Source organism: Balaenoptera borealis (genome assembly GCF_965194805.1).
Source record: "Balaenoptera borealis genome assembly, chromosome: 1".
Taxonomy (NCBI): domain Eukaryota; kingdom Metazoa; phylum Chordata; class Mammalia; order Artiodactyla; family Balaenopteridae; genus Balaenoptera; species Balaenoptera borealis.
This window is the reverse complement of record NC_138860.1, coordinates 169,681,234-169,703,582: the sequence shown is the minus strand read 5'-3', so window position 1 is coordinate 169,703,582 and position 22,349 is coordinate 169,681,234. Positions and strand designations below refer to the sequence as shown.

Below are 22,349 nucleotides of genomic sequence, written 5' to 3'. Positions count from 1 at the left end.
TGCAGACCACGGGCTCTAGGCGCACAGGCTCAGTAGTTGTGGCGCGCGGGCTCTAGAGCACAGGCTCAGTAGCTGTGGCGCTCAGGCTTAGTTGCTCCGCGGCATGTGGGATCTTCCTGGACCAGGGTTCGAATCTGTGCGGATTCATAATCACTGCACCACCAGGGAAGACCCGGTCGCATTGTTTTAAATTACACATTTTCAAAACCCAGAGCTGACACTATGCTACAAATGATACACTGTGTCACTAAGATGTAACAGTTTTGGGATGCTTGACAAAAATGTAAATTTATAAAATTCAAAATGACACTAAATTTAAGCCATATGAGAACAAAGAGACAGAGAGATAAGGCTTGTTATTGTGGTAAAACAGTTTCAAAGGGCCTTGAAACAGAAGCTAGGCTCACAGTACAAGGCGTTTACATTATTTCAGTAAGCACACTGAATAAGCTCCTAAACTACAGGTGCTAAAAATAAGGAGGGGGGAGGGGAGATGAGGACAGCATCTTAGCTAAATTCTACAAACGTCAGATAAAATCATTTTGAACCTTCAGGCCAGAGTTAACGTTTACAAAGCATGTAAATTAAAGACATAAAGTTCTACATCTAGCTTTTTCTGTGGAATCTAAACATGCATTTAACTAGATGCTAGGCGTTTCTTGAAAATCCAAAAACCTACAAATAGTTTTAACCAAGAATGTTGGAATTTTATTTATATTTCCCAAGAAAAAAGTAGGAGTGGCTACAAAAATGAAAAAAATAAAGTAGAAATGGTAAGGGAAGGCAGAGAACATGCAATATGCCTATTTATGTAATCATTACAACAATCTCACAGTAATTATTCCCATTTAAGAGATTAGAACTGAGCCTCACAGAAATGCCTTCCCCAACCACTGCCGAGTAGGGAAGAGTGTTTAGATGGCATTTCCAGGATCTAAATCCAGATGTTCCAATTCAAAGTGCAATGTCCTTTCTATGCTATCAAGCTGCCTCCAGGGCAGCCACAGGAAGTTTCCACCCCCAGATAGAAGAACTGCCTTCACAGCTTTTGCCGTGGGCTTTGATGAGTCTGCTCTCTTGGTCTTCTCGCCTTTGCTTTCCACTGTCTCCTCCCCCTACCTTCAAAATTTGCCCGTCCTTCCCTCACAGCAATTTCCATCCCTTCTATACTGCCTTCCCACCCACCCATCATTCTCTCTCCTACCATGTTTTATCTGCTGGCTCGCTCACGCTCTCAGGTCTCCTCTCCCTCTCTTTAGCTCTCTGTTCACCTCCTCCAGCTCTCCCTCTTCCAGGGTCTCTCTCTCTGCCTCACATACAAGGTGAACCACTACTCCTCCTACCTCCTGTAGACGAGAATGGAGCTTTTGCTAGTACAGAAACTCCATTTTAAACCATTTACCCACAGTTGAGTAGACAAGATAAACCAAGTCACTCTCACAAAAGTGTTTTTAACTAGTCAGGAACTTATTGTTTATAATGGGAGCTATACCTGGTATGGTCATCAACACCAGGCAGACTCTCAACAAAATTCTTCCTAGGAAACAAAACTAATGATCAAAAGAAGACGCTCAGGAATCAAGAAAAATCAAATGATGAAAACAGACAACTGTAAGAAACTTCTTGGGCAGCTAACAAAGAAACCTCTTCTATCATAAAGGAGAAAAGCTGGCTGGTAAATTATAATCAAAGAAAATGCTCCCATCAGGACAGAACTATCTTTTCAAGTTCTTGTACTCTACACCTCTCCCCCTTTCTCTAGCATTCAATTTGAGTGAAGGGTTAATGTTAATTTCTAGTATGACTTACTAATTCCATCTTCACTTTTGCTAAATGTCTGTAATACTTCCTTCCTTCCACTAAATAATCTTATCACCTCTGGTTTCACAAAACTATTTCCTATTTTTCTCTGTGGGCTACTTGCCAGTTGCCCATCTCACACCCATCCAGGACTTTCTCTACTGAGGCCCCAACCCATAAAAGCATCTTTTACTCCCTTTACTAAAGAGGCAAAGTGAGAAAACCACGTTAGTGTCTGACCTACCTCATATTTCCTCACTTCATCCCACCCAAGAATATCATCTGTACAAATGACCTAGCTTCTGAGTTTCCTTTCCATTTCCCAGATACCAGAACTTTCTTTTGTAAGCCTCAACACCTGTCTTCTTCTTCTAACATGAATCTTGTCCTAACTAGAATCATAATTTTGCAAATTAAGTTGGTGTTTTACCACACAGGAAGTTATAAAATCAAAACAGATAAACCCAGAACTATACATCACATTTGAAAAATGAAAAATTAAGCAAAAGCATCACTTTACAAGTCTTTAAGAATTATATTCTAAAGTGCACTCCTTGAGAAGTCCTACTTACCATACCCAACATCCCATACTTATCAGAATCAATGAATGATACACACTTCACTATTTCCATCTGTAAAACTGAGATAACACTGGCTACTTTATACGTTTGCTATGAAGATTAAATGAGGGACTTCCCTGGTGGCACAGTAAGTAAGAATCCGCCTGCCAATGCAGGGGACACGGGCTCGAGCCCTGGTCCAGGAAGATCCCACATGCCACGGAGCAACTAAGCCGGTGCACCGCAACTACTGAGCCTGCGCTCTAGAGCCTGTGAGCCACAACTACTGAAGCCCATGTGCCTAGGTCCATGCTCCGCAACAAGAGAAGCCACCGCAATGAGAAGCCCGCGCACCACAACGAAGAGTAGCCCCCACTCACCGCAACTAGAGAAAGCCCGCGTGCAGCAACGAGGACCCAACGCAGCCATAAATAAATTCATTAAAAAATATATTAAATGAGACATGTCCAATACCTAGTAGGCATTTATTCAACTATATCCACCTCACAGGTTATTCTCTTTAATACTGAAATGTCCCCATACATCCATCTCTTCTTTCCCTATCCTCAGTTAGCAAAGGGTAGGTTTTGGTCATTCCGGGGAGGTGAGCCTCTCTCTATAGGTCAGCGTTTTCATAATCAATATTAGAAGTACCTAGATCACACAAACGTCTAATTTATTTTCTAAAACTTAGCATTTCAAAGTACAACCATTTTTCTCTCTTCTCAATTCCCAGCTAATCCTCAATTCAGAGAAACTTCCATTCTAATCCATTCAGAAACTTCCAACATATAAAAATAAAAATCATCACTAGTTCAAGCTCATGTTTTTTCCGTTCTCATAAAAAAAAAAAAAATAAAGTCACCTTCTCAAATTCCTTCATTCCCTGATTTCCATACCACTATGGTCTCCTGGTTCTCCTCCTACTTCTCTATTTAGATTTTTGTCTCCCTTTTGGCCAGCCAACATTGCAGTCAAGGAAAAAAAAAAAAACACTGAAACTCAGACTTGGGTATAAAGGAATCCAAATTTAAGAAGTTAATGATCCAAATATGTAGCAAATTACATTTATCAGATTTTCAAGCAGATATATATTACTGAACATTAAATCTCAAAGAACAAAGCGGTTACCATGGTGGTCCATGCAGTCCAATATAAAAGACCTAAAAAAGAAGCAACTTTTGAGAGCATTCTGGCTCAGTTCTTGGCCTTACTTTACTAGCATTCCTGTCCTTGGATTGCTGTCCCTTAACTGCTCAGGGTGTCTTTACAATGAATGTCCCTTCACTTGAGCTAGTTTGGCCAGTTCTCTGTTGATTGTATACAAGAACCAAACTCAAACACAATAGGTACCACAAAGTTGGTATTTATGAAATCACTCTGGAAGTCTATATTTTAAAACAGTAATCAGAGCTATGTAGTGCACTTGGAAAAATAAAGTTCAACAAATCAACACTTTTTTGAATATTTTCTTTTTTTTTTTTTTTTTTTTAGCTAAATGTTTTTTTTTTTCACACACACACACTGTATTTTATTTTTACAAGAGATAAATAGACTGACACCAAGCATTGTACATGGATGACCACAACAAAAGCAACAATGATTGCAATTACCAAACATGAAACACACTCATACTATGTCATAATATTGACATTCAGTCCAGTAATCCTTCACTGTTGAATATTTTCTAACAGACATATTTCAAGACACCTGCCTAGAAAGGACAACATTGTGATTCCCACCACCTCTGGCCACAAACAATTATAACAAAAGTATTCTCCTGAATGGCCAAACCCCTAGTACCTGAAAAGAAATGATAAACTGACCTAATCAGATACCTCTCCTTAGCATTCAGGCCAGATAGCAATGGAGAGATAAAGTGAAATTCCCTAAAGACTTGGCAGTTGTAGCTGTCATTTTGGGTCAAGTATAACCTGGTGAATAAGCAGTAGATGGTCAACACAAAGAAGAGAAAGAATGTGCTGAAAAAAATCAGAGACAAGAGACTATGGAACCCCTATGGAAACAGAAAAGCCTCCTAGTGCCCAGGAGGCCCACGTATATATTTCCTGCTCTGGGGTTCAGAGAGAATCCCTGGTGTTCCTTCATTTAATGCCCTGAATTTTTGCTAAGTAGAAAAGACTTCTATACCTTGAGACTAAAACTGCCTTTACTAAAATATTTATTTCCTCAACCACTGAATCTCAGTTATCAAGCACTTTTCTCCTCCACACCTTTGTTCCCCTGGAGGATTTTTTGCAAAGGCAAGCCTAGATCACGATGGCTCCATTTCACTAACATAGATCCAGAACAATACAAGCAGAAGAGGTGGTGCCAAGAACCATTACAGGAAGGAGATACCAGAGAGAAAAAGCCAGCAAATGCAGGAGAAACTTGAGCAATGAGAAGAAATGGAATACGAGGATTAACCTAATCTGAATTTAATCATTAAGGGAAAAACATTTAATAAGTCTGTTCTACACCATCTTCTGCTTTCTTGTATCTGTATTATAAATAACAACAACAAATATTTACTGAGACTTACTTTGTGCCAGGTCCTGTCCTATAAAAATATTTATATGCTGTATGATCTCTTTAATATTCGTAACAATTTGAAAATGCAGGTACTCTTATCCCCATTTTGTGAGAAACGCAAAAAGTTATCACATTCCTCTAATAAAATATAAATAAATAAACATTTTTCTTGATTACTGGGAAAAAACAAAAACAAAAGACTACTCTTTAAGCTTAGGAGGAGGCAAACCCTACTACGTGATCTTATTTATTCATTGTTAATAGCAACACTAAATACCAGCATTTGCTGAGTTTTCAAGGCACTGTACTGCAAAATAGACATTATTCCATTTTATAGATGAGGACCAAGGTTCAGAGGCATGATCTGTCTAAAGTCATACAGCAGATAAAGATCAGAAGTGGAATTCAAATTCAGCTCTCTATCCCCTTTACTAGCGCTTCTTTCTGTTCTCATCAAAGACAAGCACAAAGGCTCCAGGACACCTGGCTTAAACAGCTGTTGTTCTGGAAACTGATTACTACACTGTTTTTTTTTTCTAATTCTATTTATTTATTCATTTATTTTATTTTTGGTTGCGTTGGGTCTTCGCCACTGCGCGTGGGTTCTCTCCAGTTGTGGCGAGCGGAGGCCACTCCTCGCCGTGGTGAGTGGGCTTCCCATCGCGGTGGCCTCTCCCGTTGCGGAGCACGGGCTCCAGGGGCACCGGCTTCAGCAGTTGCGGCTCGCGGGCTCTAGAGCACAGGCTCAGCTGCCCCGCAGCATGTGGGATCCTCCCGGATCAGGGCCCGAACCCGCGTCCCCCGCATTGGCAGGCGGACTCTTAACCACTGTGCCACCAGGGAAGCCCTACACTATTTTTATACAGGAGGAAAATGAAGTCACCACAGCAGCCAGGATTAGGCTGAATTTCCATTTTTTTATTATTATTTATCATTAAAAACTGCTACTACCTTGGACTTCCCTGGTGACGCAGTGGTTAAGAATCCGCCTGCCAATGCAGGGTACACGGGTTCAAGCCCTGGTCTGGGAAGATCCCACATGCCATGGAGCAACTAAGCCCGTGCGCCACAACTACTGAGCCTGTGCTCTAGAGCCTGCTAGCCACAACTGCTGAGCCCGTGTGCCACAACTACTGAAGCCCGCGTGCCTAGAGACCGTGCTCTGCAACAAGAGAAGCCACTGCAATAAGAAGCCCGGGCACCACAACAAAGAGAAGCCCCTGCTTGCCGCAACTACAGAAAGCCTGTGAGCAGCAATTAAGACCCAACGCAGCCAAAAGTAAATAAATTTATTAAAAAAAAAAAACTGCTACTACCTTTGGCAATTAAATACCATTAAAGTTCCAGATTATATAATGTGTTGATGGCATTCAGCTAGGATAGTTAACAGACCCAAGTGATAAACTGTAAGTTATCAAAACTGATTTGCTACCATACTACCATAATATATACACCTCATGGAAATGTCAGCACTTCCTAAACATAAAAGAAAACAATTTATAAAGTAAAAAGAATAAATAATATTTTTAGAAGCAGTTAATAAAGCCTATGATACTAGTGACTTTTAACTACAAAAACCTCACAATTGCCGGTTCTGACGGTCTTCATCTTAATTTCACCAATCATGATCAAGCTGAAATCAGTAAGGAGAGCAAGGCCATTTTAACTAGAGAGAGAAACTGTCTAATTGATACGGAAGAACCTAATAAGTGTAAAACTTAAGATAATGATAAATCTTATCTCCACTTGTCTGGAAACTACTACCTGTAGCAATCTGTCTGAATGGTATACTCCTGACTTCCAAAAGAACAAATTCCAAAAGCATGAAAGAGACTCCTACACAACTACTATTATAGATCACACTTACAACAAAAAATGGTTATTTGCAAATAGAGAATACATCAAGGGGCTTCATTAGCAGTAAAAGTTTCATTCTGAAATACCAATCTCAAAAGATGACATATGGAAAAAGCAAAAAAACTAAATCAAGAATGTTCACCAGAAGTTCTTGAATCGAGTTGTGGCAAATGCGTAAGTATCAGGCTCTTTTCAAACAATGAAACTAAATTTAATATATTTGCAATCATTGGAATCTTACCAGCAGAGTGTAAGAATCTATGTAAATAATGTGAAAATAACAAATATTCGTCCACAAAAAAGACACACAATTCACTTTTCCAAACTTTTGCTAATATTAAATTTTTTGAGATTCACTTTGTCATCCCTGTGCTCACTAATGGACAGGTAATAGTAGGCATGAAAGGCTTGTAATAATTTTTACCATAAGAATAGTCTGTGAAAGAAAACAAATTATGGGCCTCCACAGCTATTGATATAAATGTTCTACAAATTGTAAGACAGTGCATATTTTTTAACAGATGTACAACTTAGACCACCAGTGAAAACAACAATTGTGAAAAGTAAGTGGAAGAACTATCAACTACAAGGCATGCCTACAGTGGTAGTCTCTGCGGATTGATTCGGGGGTGAGAGGGGGACTACTTATATAAAGACTGCTTCTCTAGTTAATCTGTTCTCCCTTTTCGACAGAGGAGTGGAGAAATTTACAATGAAGTTCAAAGACCATGATACAGGTGTCTTACTGCCTTCTCAACCACTGAAATAACATCTACTAAGTAGCAAAACTGCACTTTAGCAATAGTGCCATGGCAGTTTGTCTTATCTCCCTAAAAGTAAACCCCACAGTATTAAAAACATGACAGGCATTACATACAAATATTTGTAATGTGAGAAATTACCCTCAGTCTCAGGAGTGACAAAATAGCAGAAACAGGACTTCCACAGCCAGCTTCTTTAAAATGATTCTTATCTTGCTTAAAAGAACACACTGTCATGCTTTTTCGAGCTTTTCAAGAAAGAAATTTGACAATATGTATCAAGTTTTATAAACGTTCATGCCTTTTGATCCAGTAATTCTACTTCTAGGAATTCAGCCTAAGCAAATAACCAGAAATATGGGCAAAGATTTGTTATTGAAGATCTTCATCATGGCACTGTGATGTGAAAAGTGGTTTGAGGGACTTCCCTGGTGGTCCAGTGGTTAAGATGCTGCACTTACAAAGCAGGGGGCGCAGGTTTGAACCCTGGTTGGGGAACTAAGATCCCACATGCCGCATGGTCAAAAAAATAAGAAAAAAAATTGCAAAATATTTTTTTAAAGTGCACAATAAGCACCTTTGCTTATAAAGCTTATTCTTTTAGTTGATTAAGATGTTTCTAGAAGAGGATTATTGGTTTGAAAGGTAATAATATACTAAAGACTTCATAAATGTTAAATTTATTTTCAGAAGCTTCTTTCTGATTTTCATTGGCATTATAGAAAACGTAGAAACTACTGATGAAGTTTTAGGTTAACATTTGAGTATATTACCTTCCAGTCTTATTTTGTGTATGTCTCTATATGGAAATATATACATATCATTTTATGTATGTAGATTTGTGGCCTATTATAGAATCCTTACACATAAACGTATTCTCTAAGACTTTAAAAAATGTTTTAAGTAGCTACATAAAATTCTGTAAATGAATATATGCTGTATTTAATAATTCCTGCTGTATTTAAACTTTTTCAAACCACTTTTTTAAAATAAATTTTTATTTTACTTTATTTATTTATTTATTTACTTGGCTGCATCGTGTCTTAGTTGTGGCATGCGGGATCTTCGTTGAGGCATGCAGGATTTTTTTGTTGCGGTGCACGGGCTTCTCTCTAATTGTGGAGTGCGAGTTTTCTCTTCCCTAGTTGTGGTGCGCAGGCTCCAGGGTGTTTGGGCTCAGTAGTTGTGGCTCGCGGGCTTAGCTGCCCTGCGGCATGTGGGATCTTAGTTCCCCCACCAGGGATCGAATTCGCATCCCCTGTATTGGAAGGAAGATTCTTAACCAGTTTAATCCCTGGCTGGGGAACTAAGATCTTGCAAGCTGCCATGCGCGGCCAAAAAAAAAAAAAAACAAGGAACTAAGTACTGATACATGCTACAATGTGCATGAACCTTAAAAACATGCTAAGTGAAAGAAGCCAGACACAAAAGGCCACATATTATATGATTCCATTTATATGAAATATCCAAAACAAACAAATGTAGGGAGACAAGAATAGGTTTTTGTTTGCCAGGGACTTAGGAAAGGGGGAAATTGACAATGACTACTAATGAGTACAGGGTTTCTTCTGGGAGTGCTAAAAATGTTCTAGTGTTAGAAAGCATGATGGTTGCATAGCACTATAAAAACACTAAACCAAATTGTAAACTTAAGGGTGAACTTTATGGTATGTGAATAATATCTTAATAAAGCTGTTTTTTAAAACTAGGAGGGGCTTCTCTGGTGGCACAGTGGCTAAGAATGCCTGCCAATGTAAGGGACACAGGTTTGAGCCCTGCTCCGGGAAGATCCCACATGCCGCGGAGCAACGAAGCCCATGCACCTCAACTACTGAGCCTGCGCTCTAGAGCCCACCAGCCACAACTACTGAGCCCACGTGCTGCATCTACTGAAGCCCGTGCTCTAGAGCCCGTGCTTAGCAACAAGAGAAGCCCACGCTCTAGAGCCCGTGCTTAGCAACAAGAGAAGCCCGCGCACCACAACGAAGAGTAGCCCCCATTCCCCGCAACTAGAGAAAGCCTGCATGCAGCAACGAAGACCAAACACAGCCAAAAATAATAAATAAATAAATAAAAATAAATTTTAAAAAATAAAAATAAAATAAAATCTTTTTAAATAAATAAAAATAGGAGATGGCAAACACTTTCTGTAACATGTCAAATTAACAAATAATACAGGCTGGGACTTCCCTGGTGGTCCAATGGTTAAGAATCCACCTTCCAATGTAGGGGACGCATGTTCGATCCCTGGTCGGGGAACTAAGATCCCACATGCCATGGGGCAACTCAACCCGTGCCACAACTACTGAGCTCATGCACCATAACTAGAGAGCCTGCATGCTACAACGAAAGATCCTGCATGCTGCAATGAAGATTCCGTGTGCCGCAATTAAGACCCGATGCAGCCAAATAAATAAATAAATATTTTTAAATAAATAAATAATATAGGCTTTGCAGGCTACACAGGGTCTTTGTCATGTATTCTTTGTTTTTATTTTCAACTACACATTTAAAAATGTAAAAACCATTCTTAGCTCAAGAGCCATACATAAACAGGCAGCAAGCTAGATTTGGCAGGGAGGCCATAGTTTGCCAAACCTGTTTTAAAAATAAGCCATTCCTAAAATGTTTACAAGTGAATGTGCGCTAAGTTAACGCTGATCCAAAAACTAAGCAAAGATCTCTTATCAAACTTATAAATAGAGCTTCCACAAATGTTACTGGATAAACGGAACATAGGGAAACATATCAAACAGAATTTAGTACTTTTATTAATAGTTAAGATCACATATTGGGTTGGCCAAAAGGTTCATTCGGTTTTTCCGTAAGATGGCTCTAGTAGCACTTAGTTGTCTTTAACTTCATTCGAAACAATTTTGTTAGACTGTAAGTGACAGCTGTCATATCAGCGTGCATTTAAGAAAAGACTTATCAAAATTGGTGAATTTTTGTGTTGCCATATTCATACTGAAGATGGAAGAAAAAAGCAACATTTTCAGCATACTATCCTTTGTTATTTCAAGAAAGGTAAAAACGCAACTGAAATGCAAAAAAAGATCATGTAGTGTATGGAGAGGTGCCGTGACTGATCAAAAGTGTCAAAAGTGGTTTGCGGGATTTCCCTAGTGGTCCAGTGGTTAAGAATCCGCCTTCCAATGCAGGGGACTCGGGTTCGATCCCTGGTCGGGGAACTAAGATCCCACATGCCGCGGGGCAACTAAGCCCGAGAACCACAACTACTGAGCCCGTAAGCGACAACTACCGAGCCCGTGCGCTCTGAAGCCCGCACGCACCTCAATGAAAGATCCCACATGCTGCAACAAAGATCCTGCATGCTGCAACTAAGACCCAACACAGCCAAATAAATTTTTTTTTAAAAGTGGTTTGAGGGGCTTCCCTGGTGGTGCAGTGGTTAAGAATCCACCTGCCAATGCAGGGAACACGGGTTCAAGCCCTGGTCCAGGAAGATCCCACATGCCACGGAGCAACTAAGCCCAGGCGCCACAACTACTGAGCCTGCGCTCTAGAGCCCACGAGCCACAACTACTGCACCCACGGGCCACAACTACTGAAACCCGTGCACCCAGAGCCCGTGCTCTCCAACAAGAGAAGCCACTGCAATGAGAAGCCCATGCACCTCAACTAAGAGTAACTCCCACTTGCCACAACTAGAGAAAGCCTGCACGCAGCAACGAAGACCCAATGCAGCCAAAATTTAATTAATTAATTAATTAATTTTTAAAAAGTGGTTTGCAAAGTTTTGTGCTGGAGATTTCTTGCTGGACGATGCTCCACAGTCGGGTAGACCAGTTGAAGTTGATAGCGATCAAATCGAAACATTAACTGACAACAATCAACGTTATACCACTCGGGAAATAGCCGACATACTCAAGATACCCAAATCAAGAGTTGAAAATCATTTGCACCACCTTGGTTATGTGAATCGCTTTGATCTTTGGGTTCCACATAAGTTAAACGAAAGAAACCTTCTTGACCATATTTCCGCATGCAATTCTCTACTGAAACATAACGAAAACATTCTGTTTTTAAAACAAATTGTGACAGGCAATGAAAAGTGGATACTGTACAATAACGTGGAATGGAAGAGATCACAGGGCAAGCAAAATGAACCACCACCAACCACACCAAAGGCCGGTCTTCATCCAAAGACAGTGATGGTGTGCATATGGTGGGACTGGAAGCGAGTCCTCTATTATGAGCTCCTTCCAGAAAACTAAACGATTAATTCCAACAAGTACTGCTCCCAATTAGACCAACTGAAAGTAGCACTCGATGAAAAGCATCCAGAATTAGTCAACAGAAAACGCATAATCTTCCATCAGGATAACGCAAGACCGCATGTTTCTTTGATGACCAGGCAAAAACTGTTACAGCTTGGCTGGGAAGTTCTGATTCATCCGCTGTATTCACCAGACATTTCACCTCTGGATTTCCATTTATTTAGGTCTTTACAAAATCCTCTTAATGGAAAAAATTTCAATTCCCTGGAAGACTGTGAAAGGCACCTGGAACAGTTCTTTGCTCAAAAAGATAAAAAGTTGTGGGAAGATGGAATTATGAAGTTGCCTGGAAAATGGCAGAAGGTAGTGGAACAAAAGGGTGAATACGTTGTTCAATAAAGTTCTTGGTGAAAATGAAAAATGTGTCTTTCATTTCTACTTAAAAGCCGAAGGCACTTTTTGGCCAACCCAATAAAACTAAGACAAGAATTAAAAACCATATTAAAAAATAAAGATAGCTGCTCACATGAGAAGATGTTGAACACCATTAGCCATCAGGGAAACACAGATTAAGACCACAATGAGATATCATTACATATGTATCAGAATGGCTAAAATAAAAAACAGTAATACCACGAAATGCCGTTGAGCGCACAGAAAAATTGTATTATTCAAACATTACTCGTCCAGAAAACAACTTGGCAGTTTCTTTAGAAACTAGACATGCAACTACCATTATTACCTAGCAATTGGACTCCTGGGCTTTTATCTGATGTTCACACAAAAACCTGCACATGAATGTTCACAGCAGCTTCATTTATAATAACTAAAAACTGGAATCAGCCCAGATGTCCTTCAACAGGTTAAACAAACTATGGTGCTTCTGCACCATGCACACTATGCAGCAATAAAAAGGAATGGCCTACCACAGGCAACAACTTGGATGAGACTCCAGAAAAGTATGCACAGCAAAAAAGGCCAGTCCCCACCAAAGGCTGTATGTATGGTATGACTCCATTTATATGACTTTTTTGAAATGACAAAATTGTAGAAATGCAGAATAGGACAGATTAGTGGTTGGGGGGGAGGCCCCCCCCAACCCCTGCAAAGGGAAAGGGGGTGTGTAAAAAGGGCTACTCAAGGGTCCCTTGTTGTTTTGGAACTATTCAGCACTTTGTGGTGGTAAGTATATGAACCTATACAGATGGTAAAATTATATTGAACTTCATACACATACACACACACACACAAACAGACCCAAATGAGTACAAGTAAAACTGGAGAGATGTGAATAGGACTGGATAGATTTTAACAACATCAATAACCTAGCTGTGATGCTATACTACACAATGTTACCTGCAAAGGTTATACTGTAAAATGGGGAAATAGAGGAAAGTATACAAAGGATCTCTCTGTATTATTTCTTACAACTGCAGGAATCAACAAATAACTAAGTCAAAATTTTAATTTAAAGAAAGATGACTGCTATGAAGAAACAATGAAGATATAACTTAAAATGATGGTTCCCAAGCACGAAAACTAAAATAATCAAATATATAACCAAAGGAACCTTTCTCAAGCTACAAAACTACGCAGCTCTCACCCACATAGCACACAAAAATCACATCCTGACCAAACTACCCTAAATTTGGAGAATTCTAAAAAAATAGAACTTACCCTTGGTTCTCTAAAACACTACCCGCCAAAGACAATAAAATGAGATCTACCGTCAATGGCCCAAAGATTTTTATGTCCTGACACAATTGTCTTTCATTTATAAAGGCTATAAGAACACAATATACAAAAGAAGTAATAAAATATGCCACTCACACGTCACCTTTCAAGCAATGACTGTATCAAGCACTCCAGCCAACCAAGAGAATTAAAATTAAGCACACAAAATGGATAAACTGTCATACAACTATTTAATGGGATACTACTAATTAAAAGGATCCATTTATCGTTATATATAACATGGATTCTCAAATGTAGTATATGCTAAGTGAAAGAAACCAGATTCAAAAGCTACATACACTTACAGTACATATATGACATTTTGGAAAAGGCAAAACTATAGGGACAAAAAACGGATTAGTGGTTACCAGTTGCTGGGAATGGAGGTAAGAGCTGACTATGAAAGGGCTCCAGAAAATCTGGGGAAGCGTGAAAACTTTTGTATCTCGGCATCCGGTGGCAGGGTCTGGGGAAGGAGCGGCAGGTACCATGTCGGGCCGCAAAGGTGGCAAGAAGAAGCCCCTGAAGCAGCCCAAGAAGCAAGCCAAGGAGATGGACAAGAAGACAAGGCATTCAAGCAGAAACAGAAGGAGGAGCAAGCGAAGGCCGCTGGAAAGGCCTCCTGGCCACAGGTGGAATTAAGAAGTCTGGCAAAAAGTAATGTTCTTTGTGCCTGAGGCAATGATGATCCTTAATTCCATTCCTGTTTAAACATCTGGATTAAACATCTGGATTCCCTGCCATCACATCTTTGCCACCTACAGCTAGAATCAAGTGTTGTCTTGGAATCCACTGTACATTTAAGAATAAACTTTCGTAAAAAAAAAAAAAAAAACTTTTATATCTCGACTGTGGTGATTACAAGAATATACGCATTTGTCAAAATCTACAGAAGTGTATGCTAAAATAATAGTGAATTTCACTGTATGCAAAATTATATCTTAAAAATGAGGGAAAAAATTACACAAGAGGTAGAATAGCACTATAAAGACTAACAGTATTATTCCCATTCTAAGAACAGAAGTGAAGAAAATAATCTAAACTACAAGTATTGATAAACAAAAATGTTCATTACAACACCACCAACATTAGTAAAAATTAGAAACCTAAATGATCAATATTAAGACATTATTACAGAAAAGAATGTGGCCACTACATAGAGTAGAATGTGGTATAACCTTAAAATTATCTATGGAAATAATATATCATAAAAAAAATTTTGATATGTTAGACCCCCAAAAAAAAAAGATAGAAAACTATAATCACAGAAATGTTTTTATTTTATCTCAATTGTTTCACAAAAGATTTCGAGTGACTTAGAAAATCAAATAACTTCCACTAGTGAGAAAATTAAGGCAAAGGGAAAATGAAAAGAGCCTACTTTATAAACTGTATGCAATTAAGTCCTATATACTTATTATAAATGAGCCATAAATTTAGTTCTAACCTCTCTCTAATGGTTAACCAAAACAGAGAAATGATTAGTAAAAACTCATACTGCCCATCAAACTTTTAAAAAAGCACAGCTCAAGAAATTATTATCCTTGTTATTAGAGATGAGATGATTTACATTTTTTTAAGTTTTGAATAAAAACACTAGATGGACATGTTACAAAAGGTAAACTAACAGATTCTGAATGTTGAATTATAGTTGGGGGTTGGTTGGATTTTGGTTTGTTTCTAGGGTGTTTTTATTTTTATAATTTTATAATTATCTATACTTTCCGAATGTTTACAATGAGCATTTACTGATTTTTAGAATTCAAAAATACCTACAAGTCATTATTTTTAATGGAGGGAAAAAAACATTTTATGTGATTTTTAAATCACTGTTAATTAGGATACAGAGAACGGAATTAGGCCATGGAAAGAGTCCTTAGTTCACTTACAATATTAAGAAACAAAATTACATTCATCACCAATAGAAATGACTCTTGTTTTGTTTTAACATATCTGCAAAAGTAGCTGATATATTTCTAGATGTAAGGGGAATAAACTCTAGTGTGGTAACAAAGGTGATCTATATTATTAATCTAACATTTCTCAAGTTTGAACAGTTCATTATTACAGTTACAATATAAATAGTTGGCACAGGAGACAGGAGCTCCCTTACCTAAAAGTTCTTCTGCCAGGGAACCTAGTAAATGTCTTCCTCCATTCAGCAGCCTTGAAGCTAACCCTCACTCCTCCTTTGTTTCAACATTCTATTGTTTGTAGTATGTAAGGGAATAGGAATTCTCAATGAGTAAGTCTATCCAGATAAATCACTGCAACATAATTAAAGAGGGCAGCTACCAAACACATCAAGTAGCTCATTCTGGACTTCATGAGCCTGAGAGAGAACATAATACATAAATCCAAAACTATATCTGTGGGAGAAAATATTTTAATAGAATTCTATCTCTTCTGAATTAAAAAAAACAGCTAAAGATGTACTAATCAAGATATCAGTGATTCTTAACCAAGAGACAGAATACAAGGGAGGAGGCAGAGCTTAATAAACTTTTAATATTACATACACTGGTATGTATTTTGTGTGGTTTGTTTAATTCTTTACAGAATTCCACCTAATGTTATGCAAATAGTAAACCTTCATTTGCTCTTTTTTGAGAACAGCTACTATCTTTAGTTTCTTACCCTGCTGTTTGTATTACTGTGAGATCATGAACCATGGAAGTTTTCCCTCTTGGGGTTGAGAGGGTCTTCAGGTATAAATTTATTAGGTTTTAAACTTGGAGACTGTGGGTGCTGTAGAATAATGTTTGAAATTGGATTTTAAAAAATCAAAACACATGTTTTTATTTCCTACATTAAAAATAATGGCTTTTAGGAAATTTTGAACTCTAAAAACAATAAATCCTCACCGTAAACAGTTTGGAAAGTAGGGACAGCAAATTACAAAATGGCGAATGAAGCCTATTAAGAAAATTAAATCAGGGAAGGGAGACAGAGTTGCAATTAAAATAACGTTCACAGAAAGTCTCACTGAGAAGGTAACATTTAAGCAAAGGACTGGAAGGAGGTAAAGGAGCAACCTTCATAGACATCTGAGAAGACATCTGAGACAGGAGCCCTCAAGCAAATGGAACTGCAAGTCAAAACCCTGGGGGATGGGGCATGCCTGTGATTCTAGAAACAACAAAAATTGCTTTAATGTCATTCCAAATGCCATTAAATACAACAAATAAAAGTCTAGACCTAGGCAAAAAGCAGATCAGTGGTTGCTGCTGGGAGGAATTACAAAGGGCCAACAAAACTTTTGCAGAAGACGGCAACTGTCATTATCTTGATTGTAGTGATGGTTTCACAGGTGAATACTTTGATATTTCAAAACTTAACAAATTATTCATTTAAAATGGGTGCATTTTATTATGTCAATTATACCTCAATAAAGATTATTGTTTTATAAAAATGAAAACTTCTAACCCTAGAGCAAGAATAAACATATCAATAAAACAAATGCGTCAAAACAGATCCATATATGGGGAGACTTAATTTATTATAAACGAGGTCTTTCAAATCAATAAATAGTGCTAGGATCAGTAGCTACCTATCTGAGGAGAAGTAAAATTACATCATTACTTCCTGCCCACAAAATACAAAGAAATAAACTCCAGATTAATTAAAGATGAAAATATAAAACTAGAACTATAAAAATATTACAAGAAACACAGGAGATTGGGGAAGGGATGACCTAAGAGCATAAAGATAAAGAAATCAAAAGGTACAATAAACACAGTTAAAAGACATATAAAAAGTTTTGTAAATCTAGGAAAATATTACAGAAAAAAGTGGTCAAAGAATACTGATAAGGTGTTGGTGGAACTTTAAATTGCTACAATCTATCTGGAAAACAATGTGGAAACATGTATCAAAATTTTAAACACATTCTTTTGTTTGGTCTGTCACTTTCACTTCTCTGAATATATTCTAATACAAAAATATAACTGCAGTATTGTTTACTACAGCATTGTTTAGAATGTCAAAAGCTGAAAACAACCTAAAAGTCCATCAAACTGGGATAAAACAGTCAAATTACTGTACTTCCATATACTATGGCCCTTAAAAAAAAATAGAGGTATTTACTGACCTAAAAGGATGACCACAATGTATTAAGGAGGAAAAGACTACCATGCAGCCTGTGTGTGCCTGGGCTACGTATGCATATAATATATTTAGAGAGAGAGCGAATGATCCCATTTAGTTTAAAACTACAATGCATTCATATATCTGTTTATATATGCACAGAAAAAGTCTGGAAGGAAATGAACCAAACGGTTAAAAGTAGTTAACTCTAAAAAACAAATTATTGACATTTTTTAGAACAATCATGTACTATCAAAAAATTTACATTTTAAACAATTAGTAGATTATTGGGGACTTCCCTGGTGGTCCAGTGGTTAACAATCCGCCTTCCAATGCAGGGGAGGACTCAGGCAGGGAACTAAGATCCCACATGCCGCGGGGCAACTAAGCCCACGTGCCACACAAAGAAGAACCCGCGCACCACAACGAAGACCCAGCACAGCCAAAAAATAAATAAAGTTTTCTTTTTAAAAAAAGTAGATTGATTGCCTAGGGATGGGGGGGTAATGACGGAAGTAGAAAGTGACTACTAATGGGTACAGGTTTTCTTTTGGGGGTGATGAAGAACGTTCCCTTTGTGGTGATGACTGCACAACACTGAATATACTGAAAACCACTAATCAGTACATTTTAAATGGGTGAACTGTATGGTGTGTGAATGATATCTCAATAAAGCTGTTTTACTTTAGAACAAAATCCATAACCAAAATATAGAACAAAAATTTTGCAATTTAATATTCATACTGTATTTTATACTATGTCCCAACGGAAACCTTAAACCCAGACAGCAACTGTTAAAAAGCTTCAAACAGGAAAAATGAGTCACTATTCTTAAGAGCAGTTAACCGTTGACAATATAGGAGTAAATTACAACCTTCATTCTATCTTCATTAGGATACTATCCTTCTTGAACTATCCTAGTAGATAATATTCCCTTCTGAGAAAAGGAATGAACTTTGAAAATGTATTAGGTTGAAACAATATGGCAGTTTCCCAATACCAGATGTGACTATGAACAAAGTTTCAGTGTTTTACAAATTAAGAAAAGTAAACCTTGTTCCTACAGCTGCTTCTGTTTGCCTAGCTCTGACATGGTTTCAAGAACTCTCCTCTCCCTATACCCAACCCCCGCCAAAAAAAGCATAAAAGCAGAGTTGATAGAAATTACTTTAAAAGTTCCTTAATACAACTCTCCAATAAATGCTTACTGGCTCCTTATCTTCAGGCCCAAGACCCTACATTCTGTTACATGTTACACCTTAACAATTCAAAATGACTTTTCAAAATAAAATACTCTACTCAGTAAGTCTCTTCAATAAGCCCTGATGACATAATGTATTCATTCATCATTTATACGTACATACTATTTGCCAGGGGCTAGAGATGTAAGGCTGAAAGATTCTATAAGAAGAACCATCACAGCGGTTCTTAACCTAGGTGGACATGAGGATAACCCAGGAGTTGTTTTTAAAAAATACATAAACTCCACCTCATCACTGGATATTCTGATTCACTAGGTCTGGACTTAAGCCCAAGAATCTGTTTTGAAACAGATTACTAGCACCCAATGGTGAAGGAAAAAGTAAATATTCAATTCCAATACTGGGAGCCGAATGCTTCAATAAGATGTGTACCAAATGATGGTAGCACCAAAAGAGGACACCCAACCTATAAGAAAAGAGGTAAGTAAAGGGGAAGGTTTATCAGAGATAAAGATACTTTAGTTGAAGATGAGGAAAGTGGCTAAGTGGATGAGGAAGGAAGGAGATTCCAAGCAGAGAAAACTACATAAATGAAAATAGCACAACTACGTTGAGGAACTGCACAAACTATAAAAATAGCATGTGTGTTCAGAAAATTAGGATACTTCAGTAAAGCTGAAGTGGAGTGCCAGTAAAGACTGGAGAGGTAAGCTATCTCAGAACACGAAGTGTGTACACTACGCTATGCTGAGGAGATTGAAAGTTAATTATCCTAAAAGCAACCAAAAAGCCAAAAACAAAATTTAGGCAAGAATGAGACATAAGCAGACTCGTGTCTTCAGAAATAACAATTTGGCAGCAACACAGAAAATAGCCAGAAGGAAGAAAAGACGGAGGGTGCAAAAAAACAGTCAGAAGACTACTGTAAATGTCCAAGCAAGAAATATGAGCCTTTCAAATAAGGCAATACGGATATAACCTTGGAACTGTTTGAGGCAGGAGGCAGGAATCTAAGATTCCTGAGTTGCCTGAAATGGAGATGCCACACACAGAAATAGGATATAGGGAATGAAACTAATGAGTTCAGTTTTGAAGGTCATCTGCTTGAACATGCCATTTACTGAGCATCTATTATGCATCAACTACTGGGCTCCTATAATTAGACGTGCAAACTAAACTTTTACTAGTGTCCCTAAATTATAAATATATGAGCAACAAGTACGGTTTAAAATGTGTGAAAATGTGTAAGAGAGGCCAGTGTGTGTGTGTTACGGATAAGCTGACTACTCCATGATGAAGAACAGTACCGTCTCCAAACAGATTGGTCTTGTGGAAAGAGCATGAGCTAATCACCTTAAAACACGGCATCTCATTTTTCTGACCCTGCATTTCCCCATCCATAAACTGGAAATAATAATAAAAACAACATAGAGTTACTGGCGGTTCAAATCATATATAAAAAGATTTGATCAGTCTGGCACACAGCTTACTGAGTACATGTCCATAAAACTTATAGATGCAGAAACGTACTCAATACTAAAATAAAAGTACCTCTAGATCTCATTAGATACACTCAACCCATCCTAACAACCTCAGTTCAACACACTCACTAACATTCTTTTAATTAAAACAGAGATAATTAATGTAAAGGAAACCACTGCACTGGAAAACGAGTTAAATGATTTCTAAGATCTTTTTCTTTCATTCCTTCATTCATTCATTCATTTATGCCTGTGCTGGGTCTTCGTTGCTGCGCGCGGGCTTTCTCTAGTTGTGGCGAGCGGGGGCTACTCTGTTGCAGTGCACGGGCTTCTCATAGCGGTGGCTTCTCTTGCTGTGGAGCACAGGCTCTAGGCACGCGGGCTTCAGTAGTTGCGGCACGCGGGCTCCAGTAGTTGCGGCACGCGGGCTCAGTAGTTGTGGCTCGCGGGCTCTAGAGCACAGGCTCAGTAGCTGTGGCGCACAGGCTTAGTTGCTCCACAGCATGTGGGATCTTCGCAGACCAGGGCTCGAACCCGTGTCCCCTTTATTGGCAGGCGGATTCTTAACCAGTGCGCACCAGGGAAGCCCCTAAGATCTTTTCCAACACCAAAATTCCACTGGAAATGTATCAATTCACCAATTCGCTTTCATTCAATATGGTAAACCAAACTCTTAATAGAAGGTATAAAATTTGTCTTTTTTCTTTTTTTAACATATAAAAATTTCTGGGTTTAAGTTCGCTGGCAGTTCAGTAGTTAGCACCAGGCACTTTCACTGCGGTGGGCCTGAGCTCGGTCCCTAGTTACCTAGTTAACTAAGATCCCGCAAGCCACACAGCGCAGTCAAAAAAAAAAAATTCAGGGTTTGATATTTGTAAAAATTCAAAATGTACAAGAAGAAACCAAATTACCTATAATCTCCCCACCCACATAAATAAAAGTAATATTTTGCCATATTTCCTCACAGTCCTTTTTCCACATACATCACTCTTAATGGATACACAGAGCTTACAGTCTATTTTCTAGATAGTAAGTTAATAAGTAAAGGAACTGTATCTATAAAATTATTCTCACCTGATTTGTTTCTGCCACCCAAAAACACGACAGCCCCATCTTAGCAGTCATTTCAATACAGACACTCACTGAAATCCTCATTTTGAAACAACTTTCTTTATAATTCCTTCCTCCCTTCATGAAACTGTAAGTTTCTCTGGAGAAAGAACAATATATTAATTTCATTGTTTTGTATTTTACTAGGCTTCTGACCTAAATAAGCAGTAGCTCCCTAATTTGGCCAATTGGGGGAAAAAAGAACAACCTGAATCAATAAATTCTTAGCAAATTAAAGATTACTTTTTACTTAACAGCAGATACGGTGCTTTTAAACACATATGATAACTAGGATTAAGTTAATGAACCATTCCCTTGTTAAAGTCCTTGGGGAAACTTTCCTAAATAGAGAAAAATTATTTGTCATTAGCAGATCAATTAACTGTATATTCATGACATCTAAAGAGCAGAGCTCCCTGAAAACACCTGTTCTTTATAATGTAAGCATTCCTCTTCCCGGGGTAGTAAACAAGTTTATTTATGCTGTTAACCTGAAAACACATTCTTCGTAGATAAAGAAGAAAGCCGTTAGCCCCAGTAAAACTTGTCACTTGGAAAAATTCCAATCCATGGTGTAAAGCTGTAGATAAAGTAACCTCCAAACTCTATTTCTAAAAAGCACCGGCATCAGTGAAGAAATCTCCATTATTTTTCTGTCTGTATATTAGACTTATGTACCTTTAAAAATCTTTAGGTACCCAAAAGAAATGAAAGTATACGTCAAGACAAAAACTTGTACATGAATGTTCACAATAGTACTGTTCACAATAGCCAAAACGTAGAAACCACCCAAAGGTCCATCAACTGATAAATGGATAAATAAAATGTGCTATAGGGGCTTCCCTGGTGGTGCAGTGGTTGGGAATCCACCTGCCAATGCAGGGGACACAGGTTCATGCCCTGGTCCGGGAAGATCCCACACGCGGCGGAGCAACTAAGCCCGTGCGCCACAACTACTGAGCCTACGCTCTAGAGCCCGCGA

The 22,349-nt window shown here is 38.3% G+C and overlaps 1 protein-coding gene and 1 pseudogene across 25 annotated transcripts in view; one reads left to right on the top strand and one right to left on the bottom strand.

Annotated features, from left to right (window-relative positions):
* PUM1 (pumilio RNA binding family member 1) overlaps positions 1-22,349 on the bottom strand; it is a 129,417-nt gene that overhangs the window by 94,904 nt on the left and 12,164 nt on the right. The window lies entirely within an intron of this gene.
* On the top strand, positions 155-21,466 carry LOC309606654 (translation machinery-associated protein 7 pseudogene; annotated as a pseudogene). Its single transcript has one exon. The product of its transcript is annotated as a translation machinery-associated protein 7 pseudogene (transcript).